This window comes from Bidens hawaiensis, unplaced genomic scaffold (assembly GCF_021521415.1).
Source record: "Bidens hawaiensis isolate Kalapana, Puna unplaced genomic scaffold, B.hawaiensis_p1.1 tig00024632_1, whole genome shotgun sequence".
NCBI classification, from domain to species: Eukaryota; Viridiplantae; Streptophyta; class Magnoliopsida; order Asterales; family Asteraceae; genus Bidens; species Bidens hawaiensis.
This window is the reverse complement of record NW_027493893.1, coordinates 250,974-259,473: the sequence shown is the minus strand read 5'-3', so window position 1 is coordinate 259,473 and position 8,500 is coordinate 250,974. Positions and strand designations below refer to the sequence as shown.

The 8,500-nt window shown below is 35.8% G+C and overlaps 1 long non-coding RNA gene across 1 annotated transcript; it reads left to right on the top strand.

Moving 5' to 3' along the window:
• Positions 1-6,212: 6,212 nt before the first annotated feature.
• On the top strand, positions 6,213-6,847 carry LOC143569656 (uncharacterized). Its single transcript, XR_013141771.1, has 3 exons — positions 6,213-6,335; positions 6,439-6,542; positions 6,660-6,847. It is a non-coding gene; the product is annotated as an uncharacterized LOC143569656 (long non-coding RNA).
• Positions 6,848-8,500: the final 1,653 nt, after the last annotated feature.

Here is an 8,500-nt window from a genome sequence, read left to right as displayed (position 1 = left end):
AATCAATCAAGGAATTCAAATAATCCTATCTCTAATATTAACATACATTATTCAATCATACACTTTACCTTTACTGTGCTTACTTGAGTGAGACATGGCATTCTTGAACTGGCATCTTCTTTCTTTTCTTACTTAAATCTCATTCTCTGTTCGAGTCTAAGCATGTAGGATACTTAAATCTCTCGAACATTGCTCTGATACCAACTTGTAAGGCCCCGTTACCGGTTCCCTACTTTTGACGTTGGATTTACTTATAAACACAGTTCTAAAAATCAGAGTTAATTAAAACATTCGCGAAATATTAAAAACTTTCATAAACATTACAATCAAATTCATAACTTTGTCTTTAACAAACATATTGTCTTTCAAATCAAAACATTAATTAAAAACGTTTTAAGTCTTCAGATGCCAGACTCTTTATTCTTCTGCCATGTGCCCCCGCTCAAGCCAACTGTCTCATTCTACTCACCTGCGTGCATACTAAAAGTCAGCTACGCTGAGTGAGTTCTAGTTAATCATACCGCATACAACATATTCATAACTACATACTTTCGTACATACTTCATACTTTCATACTTTCATAACCATATCTTACGTTTTAAAGAGCATTACGACCTATAACATTCGCATATATTATTAGGGTATGCAACCCTTTAACCTTCGCATATATTATTAGGGTGTGAAACCCTTTAACCTTCACATATATTATTAGGGTGTGCAACCCTTTAACCTTCGCATATATTATTAGGGTATGCAGCCCTTTAACCTTCGCATATACTATTAGGGTATGCAACCCTTTAACCTTCGCATATATTATTAGGGTATGCAACCCTTTAACCTTACCTTACCTTTCATTGTCATATCCATACATTTAATACCATACATATCATAGTCATACATACTTCCTTATTAACGTACACATATCATACATATTACACTATACGTGCCTTAACAATACGTGCAATACCCGAAGGTCGTTCACGTATTGTCAAGCATACATACATAACTATCACAATCGTCATTAAGACATACACTTACCATTTATGGTAAGTGTATTAACATTCACATCGAGTATGCACACAGCCCCGAAAACATAACAAGGAAGTGGGGCTAGAAACTCACCTGAATTCGGTTATGTTCACCGTTTATCGTTATTCCCTTCTTGAGCTGTGCACGACTAACTGTATAACAATTATACGTGTCAATTAATTATCACTATCCATATCATATTTCTAGTTTAATTATTACCCACAACGAACGGGGGTCCGGGGGCAGCTCCCCTGGCCGTGGGGTTCTAGGGGTCAGTGCCCCTGGCGGGGTCCAAGGGGCAGAGCCCCTGGCTGGGATTAAGCTGTCTTAACACATTTTCCATTGGGATTTTAATTTATTATTTAATTCGCTAACTCCTTCGTCATAATGAATTAAGCCTAATTCATTAGCTAATTCGTTATCCTTTATGATCTTATTCGTTAGTCTGGTTCATTGTCTCATCATAGCGAATTGGAGCGTGACGAACCACCTGATTCGTTATCTAGTTTGTTATCCAAGTTCGCTAGCCTACTTCGTTATCCTAACGAATTGGGCGGGTAACGAATCACTTGATTCGTTATCTGGTCATAACGAACCGAGGAAACTGATTAGTTATCTGATCATAACGAACTGGGATAATCAATTCGCTACATTATCTTAACGAATTGCACAAATCTTATCCAGACTTTGACTCATGGGGTCAAAGTCAAAATTGTCAAGAACAACAAATAGTCAACAGATCTTAGATCTGCAATTAAACCTTCGTTTCTTAACCAAAAAACACGATTTAGGTATCAACGGATTCGGAATTACAGAGCCTACAAACCCTAACCCTTTGTTCGTCCAAATATTCATGTTTATAGGGTGCGATTTAGGCATATATGCTACGGGTTCTTTTAGGTTATCGGTTAACCTATCAATCGTTAATGGATTTCAGAAATATTTGCTATGTTGGATCCGTTTTCAACATACCAAAACAGGTCTGTGATTTCCCAAACACCCGAACCTAAACGAACGATTTCTAATCATAAACGTACCTTAAGCGAGTCGAACTACGAACACGGTAAAGCCTTGATGTTGTTTTGGTTCTTCACGACGATCCAGCACCAACAAGCTAGGGTTCTCGTCTTTGGATCTTGGTTCGGGTTATAGGATGATGTGTGTGATTTGGAAGGTGTAGCCTAAGGTGTAGAGATGGATAAAAATGGAAAGGTTTAGGGTTTAAGGGGTACTTATACTCCCTTAAGCCCATGGACCTAAGGCCCATTCCATCTTATATTCCATCTTCTAAAGTCCAAGCCCAACCGTGTACAATTTATTATCTAAACCGATAAACGACACAATATAAAATAAACGAAATTTATTTTATTATTATAACCAGAAGTAGGGTGTTACACGTCGGTCTTAATAAAACAATTTTTATTTATAAAATTTGTCATGTATTAAAACTAGTGATAATAATAAATCAAAATTATTAAAAAGAAAATAATAACTAAAAAAATCAGGGTGGTCGGGTTCGAACCTGCGACCATCTGATCTCAACAAACAGAACAAGCCAACTGAGCTACCTGATCGATTGACTAAATGATGAAAACTAAATATAAAATACAATAACCAGTTTAACCCAAAACCTCCATGAACCCTAGAAATCGCAATTGACAAATCCAGGCTATGATTGTTTAATTAAAGATGGGGTTAAAGATCCCAAAACAAAAATGAGTTTGATAGCATGTTTAATTACCTTATACGTTGATGGATACAAGGTGAATTGGCCTAATTAGAACCAGCTATAGAACGAGGACGAACATGGTGATGACGACTACAATACTGTGATTTGTATTAGGGGTTTAGTAGGCGCCGCGATAATTATTGTGCAGCCAGAAATAATTGTGTTTTTATTAGCCCTAACTCGTATATCAAGGATATCATATTAGACGGTTTTGTTAATAACATATATACATAACCAATTGATCTTTGTTTCTAAATTCATAATGTCGGTGGGTTTGAAATAGGCAAGGTCAACAATCCTTTTGATTTGATTTCCATGATTATCGCGAGAATTGAGCTACAAGTAACTAAACGATTTCGGGTTAGGGTTTGGACATAAACGGGTTTGGGTTGTTTATAATATAATAATAATAACATAAATTGAATTATGGTTCCTGTAGTTTGAAGGTGGAAGCATATTAAGGTAAAACTTAGTTTAGGGTTATATTTGACAAAATTTGAAAGTTATACATATATATTAAATAAGTAAATAAATAATAATATTATAATAATTAGTTTACTCGACAAACACGATAATTTTCGTGATAGAATTTTCCGAATATAAAACAGGTCAGGTTACGGATATAATTTATGAGTTTGAAAAATCGAGTTGTTAAATTATATATATGTAATGAATGGTTGTATTGCATATGTGTGTTGTATGAATGTATTGCATATATGTACCACTTACAGTTATGCACATTTGATATGACTTTTTAACCGTAATAGTTGACTACAAATTCATACATTAATTACAAAATCAAGTATACTATAACATTCATATTCAAATTCAAATACATGTTCTAACAACCAGTGTTGTAAAAATCATTAGTCGCTTGTCAGGCGGTGGGATGGGGACTAACAATTAATATTATATTATATATATATAGTTTTATTTATAATTGTAGTTTTCAAAAACAAAAGGTAAATGAATGAAAATAAGTATGTTTTTAACCTAAATATGAGTCCACTATCTGTCCATCTCATCTCTTTCATCAAATGGCAACCAACTTATTCTAATAGCCAAAAGAACCCATATATAGAAGCAATCTCGCTTCATCTTTTGTGACATGAAGTCGTCTCGTTTAATCCAATGTGCTCCAAGGGTTGTTCGATTAGCCGGAATCTTGCCAAAATCTTTCGCCGCCCACCGATTATTGGCCGATTAAAAGCGCCTAAGTCCGACTAAAACGGCCTTTGACCACCTACAGATCAATGGGCCGATTAGATGAATATACCTTGGTGAACCTCCGATTTGCGACTAGTCGCCGTACTACTAGAAAATTGAGCAATTGCGACCAAAATTTGCTACCGAAAAAGAACTGTAGCAAAGTTAGCGATCGATTTAGCAAATTTGCTACCGAAAATGCCAATTTAATAATACGGTAGCTAAGCGGTCGGAGGTTTTGTAACCGTTGGCTAAGCGGTCGGAGTTTTTGCAACCGTTTGCTAGGCGGTCGGAGTTTTTGCAACCGTTTGCTAGGCGGTCGGAATATTGGCAATCGTTTGCTAGACGGTCGGAGTTTTTGCAACTGTTGGCTAGGCGGTCGGAATTTTTGCAACCGTTTCCTAGGCGATCGGACTTTTTGCAACCGTTTGCTAGGCGGTCGGAGTTTTTGCAACCGGGCGGTCGGAATTGTTGCAACAGTAGGCGGTCGGAGTTGTAAGTTTTTTCGTGGTTACGCTATCGGAGTTTTAGCAATCGGTTAATTTTCTGAAAAAGAAAAAACACAATATGTTTTGATTTGCACCCGTCTTAGGGGTAGGCAAAATTTATTAATTTTGGTAGGCAAAATGTACTAATCTTGATCCAGGAACGGTGCACGTGACTTGTATGTATGTGTAACTAAATCCTTAGAGTCATTTGTTTTTATCATAATCAATTAGGTCTGCCTAAATAGGTGCTCCACATATTACTGATTCTACAATCAATTAGATATGTCACTGTATAATTTCTGTTGGATCTAGGGCACGAACTTGATATCTACGCACTATTGTCATCTTCCCACTGAATTCAAATCAGAGCTCAATTATGAATCGGAGGTTGTGATTGTACGGTTCTCGTAAAACTCTGCTCCGATTGAATTCCGTTGATCGATTGCTTCTTCGTTTCTGCGTTGCTCAGGACCGAATAGGCTCCTGAAACAACAGTTTATGATGTGATTAACGTCGTGACTACGGCTTTTCTGAATTTGTTCCTCAATGTTACTCCACCAAATCGGCTCTAATTACGGCTCTGAAACGCCCAAATAACGAAAAAACCACCCTAGTTTTTTTGCTAGATTACGAATTAGAAGCAGAAGCAGGTACAATTTTGTGTTTATTGCAACAATGTGAGTTTATATTTCAATATATGTTGTAACTTGTGAATTTGGAGTGTCTTCTTTCTTTCTTATTCAATTTTGACATAATAATGACAACTTTAGCTTTAGTTTAACTTTAGAACAATATGTAATTAGGTATTGAAACTTGCTCTATTGTAAATTGGTATAGATTTTTGTTCGTTTGCCTATCTCATGTATATGGCTTTTCACTAGTCGAGGCAGGGTTGGTTCGATCTCGAGCTTGAAATTAAAAGAAGCAGCTCGGCTAGTCTCGTGCTCGACCTTGAGATTAAACGAGCCTAAGATCGAGCCGAGCTTGGGTCGAGCTCTGCTCGGTTACAAAAATTTAATATATGTAATGTATTATCATTTCCTTTATGCAAATTTTTTGTATTTGAAACCTGGAAACTACGTGCTATGAGTTACATATATTGCTGGAATATGTATGATATTATGATTGTAATATTATAATTAAGCTAATATATTTTGTCAGTTTATAAAAGTTTTAATTCACCGTGAGACATGGAGCTTGCACACCCCTGATCAGATCATTTCCAGAATTAGATTTTCATATTCCAGAAATTCTCGATGTTCTCGATTGGTGTTCTCTCAATCTCAGAAGTTTCCCTTATTTTTGTTTAGTTCACTGCACCTAGTGAGCTTCTTGTGTATACAAACAATTAAGCAGGTGTACTGGATGTTTTTTTCTTGATAATAGGAGTTGGATCATTTAGTCAACATTGAGAAGTAAGCCTTTCATTATAGCTTATTAGTTAAGTTATATTCAGCAGTTTAGTTATGTAAATAACAAAGTTTTCATCTTTTGTATTAGATGGGATTATGTTCTTTAAAACACTTGTTAATTCTTTTGGATACAAGTCAGATTTACAAAACAAATTTCGGCTGAAGATTCTGCAACCGAGTCCTTACTCTCCGGAGGATTTCTTTTTCGCCTAATAGTGTTAAGTTGCGATAAAGGTAATCAATCCTCCACAATTTATGCTTTGATAGATCAGTAGTGCAAAAATAAGTTATTTATAATTGATTGTTGTTGTACTTAAATTAGATTAAAATCAAAGTGATTATTCATTGTCCTAATCTGGTTTCGTTTGGAGATGCACCATCAAGTACTCGATGAAATGCTTCAACCAAATTTTCGAAATGTAGATTACTGGCCTCTTCCCAAAGATGTAGATAAGGAAGGAATTACACTAGGTAAATTAAAATATTTAGCTTAAATCAAAACTTGTCATATTTGCATACCATTATATTTAGGTATCATTTTGCTTTCTAATTTTGTAACTTATCTATTGTGTAGGTGGAGTCGTGGCTCTTTTATATGCTTCCCATGATCTTGATATGCATCAGATTTCCAATTTTGACATGTAGATTGGTGTTTAAATAATCTAAAATTCTCTCAAGGTATATTCATATGCTTTGTTTAAAGTCATAAGTTGACATTGTAGTTTATATTGTCCATCAAATAACCAACATCATCAGTTGCTGACCTTTCAGTTTATATTGGTTTCCTGTGTACAGGCACCAGTGCATGCGACCGCTTTTACTGCTGGAGTCGAAGGTGTTGTTGCCGTTGAAAAACTATTGGAGTAGTATGAGCCGGATCTTGGATATGCTGCTGCTAAAGGTCTCTCCCTTCCCTTCCCCATGCCCCCCCCCCCCTCTTCTCTAAAATGTTTTGGGCTAACAAAAACTCACTCGTTAGCAAATGAATGGTTGATTTGGATATTTTGTGGTGGGTCTAATGGGTTAAACTAGAAAGATAGCTGAAATAGAAACTGGTTGAGCATGTCAAAAGTTGTCCATAGTGCATTTTAATGCAAAACATTCATTTTATGCAGAAGATTAGATTATCATTAAAATAATAGTCATTATAATCTCAAAGTAAAGCAAAACACACTATTCTAGTCATTATTATCCACCTTGTTTGCTTTTATCTGTATAGAGGATAATAACAAGTGTAGAGTTATCCTCTCGGTCAAACAAAAGGATAGAATTGTATCAAATTTTTAAAAATAAGCCCATATGAGTTTATTCTATTTAGGGCCTTCAATAGTTTCCACATTTTACAATAACATTTTCTGCCATGTGATAAATTATCTTAACTATTGGCATCGGTATTCTAACTTGAATGGGTTATATGGTATGACAGGCTAAAAGAATGTTGGCCAAATTAGATATATACAGGAACTTAACAAACACTTTGGCTGCAGCCGTCATTGTATCAGTAGGCTGGATATGCTACGAGGTAAGAATTGTTACTCTACATAATTAGATGATGTAACATGTTTTTTTCTATGCATAATCTTATGGTGACTGTAATCCAGAAGAGTATCATTGCTAAAAACTGGAATCCAGAAGAGTATCATTGCTGCATTGGTAAGATCTATTAAGTTGCATAAGTCGGTTAAGATTATGTGATATTTGAACATATGAATTCATGATGGTTTCCATGTTATTTTGAAGCTATTTTTTTAAATCTTTGCATGAATTTAATTGTTTTCTTATTTTTCAATGCTCACAGCGTGCAAGTCTGGAGCTCATGGATATGATGGCCGTCTATCGAGCTTAAAGCGCTTGTGCAGGTGAATAATCGATAAATTATTTTACTAATTGGCATTAGAGATAGATCTTAGAACTTGGATCAACTAAAATGTTAATTACTATCTTATGAGCAGACCATGAGGAACAGAAGTGAAGACATGATATATTCGGGACTGGATTGATGAATGCGATTACCCGAAAGCGTGTGTAGAGTTTTTTTTTCAAGAAAGCGTGTATAGCTAGAATAACATTTTTTATTGAACATCTTTGATAGAATTTTTTGGTTTCATTTGTGTTTACATCTATAATTTTATGATTTGATATTTTATTAATTTTTTTGCAAAAAAATATTTCCACTGCATTGTGAAAAAGAAAATGGTCGCAAATCCATATGAAGAGAGCATGTGCAGGTTGGTCACCGAAAGTAGTGGTCATAAGATTTGCAACCGAGCACACCGGTCGGAAGATTTCCGACCGCATTACCGGTCAGAAGATCTGCGACTGCAGCACCAGATTGCATTATTGGTTAGAAGATCTGCGACCACAGCACCTGTCGGAAGATCTGCGACCGCAACACTTGTCGGAATATTTGCGATGGAAGCAATGTCGCAAATTTAACCACGGCTGCAAAGGGTCGCAGTTCGCATTTTTCCGACTACACTTTCGGTTGCAAAACGGTCGCAATAGGACAATTGCAACCGTTTTCCGACCGAAAAGGCTGTCGCAAATGCTTAGTTTTCTAGTAGTGCCGGTTAATCAGCAGCCAGTCGTGATTTTTGCAAACTTGCTAACAACTTATGCAAAAATTCATCATACAC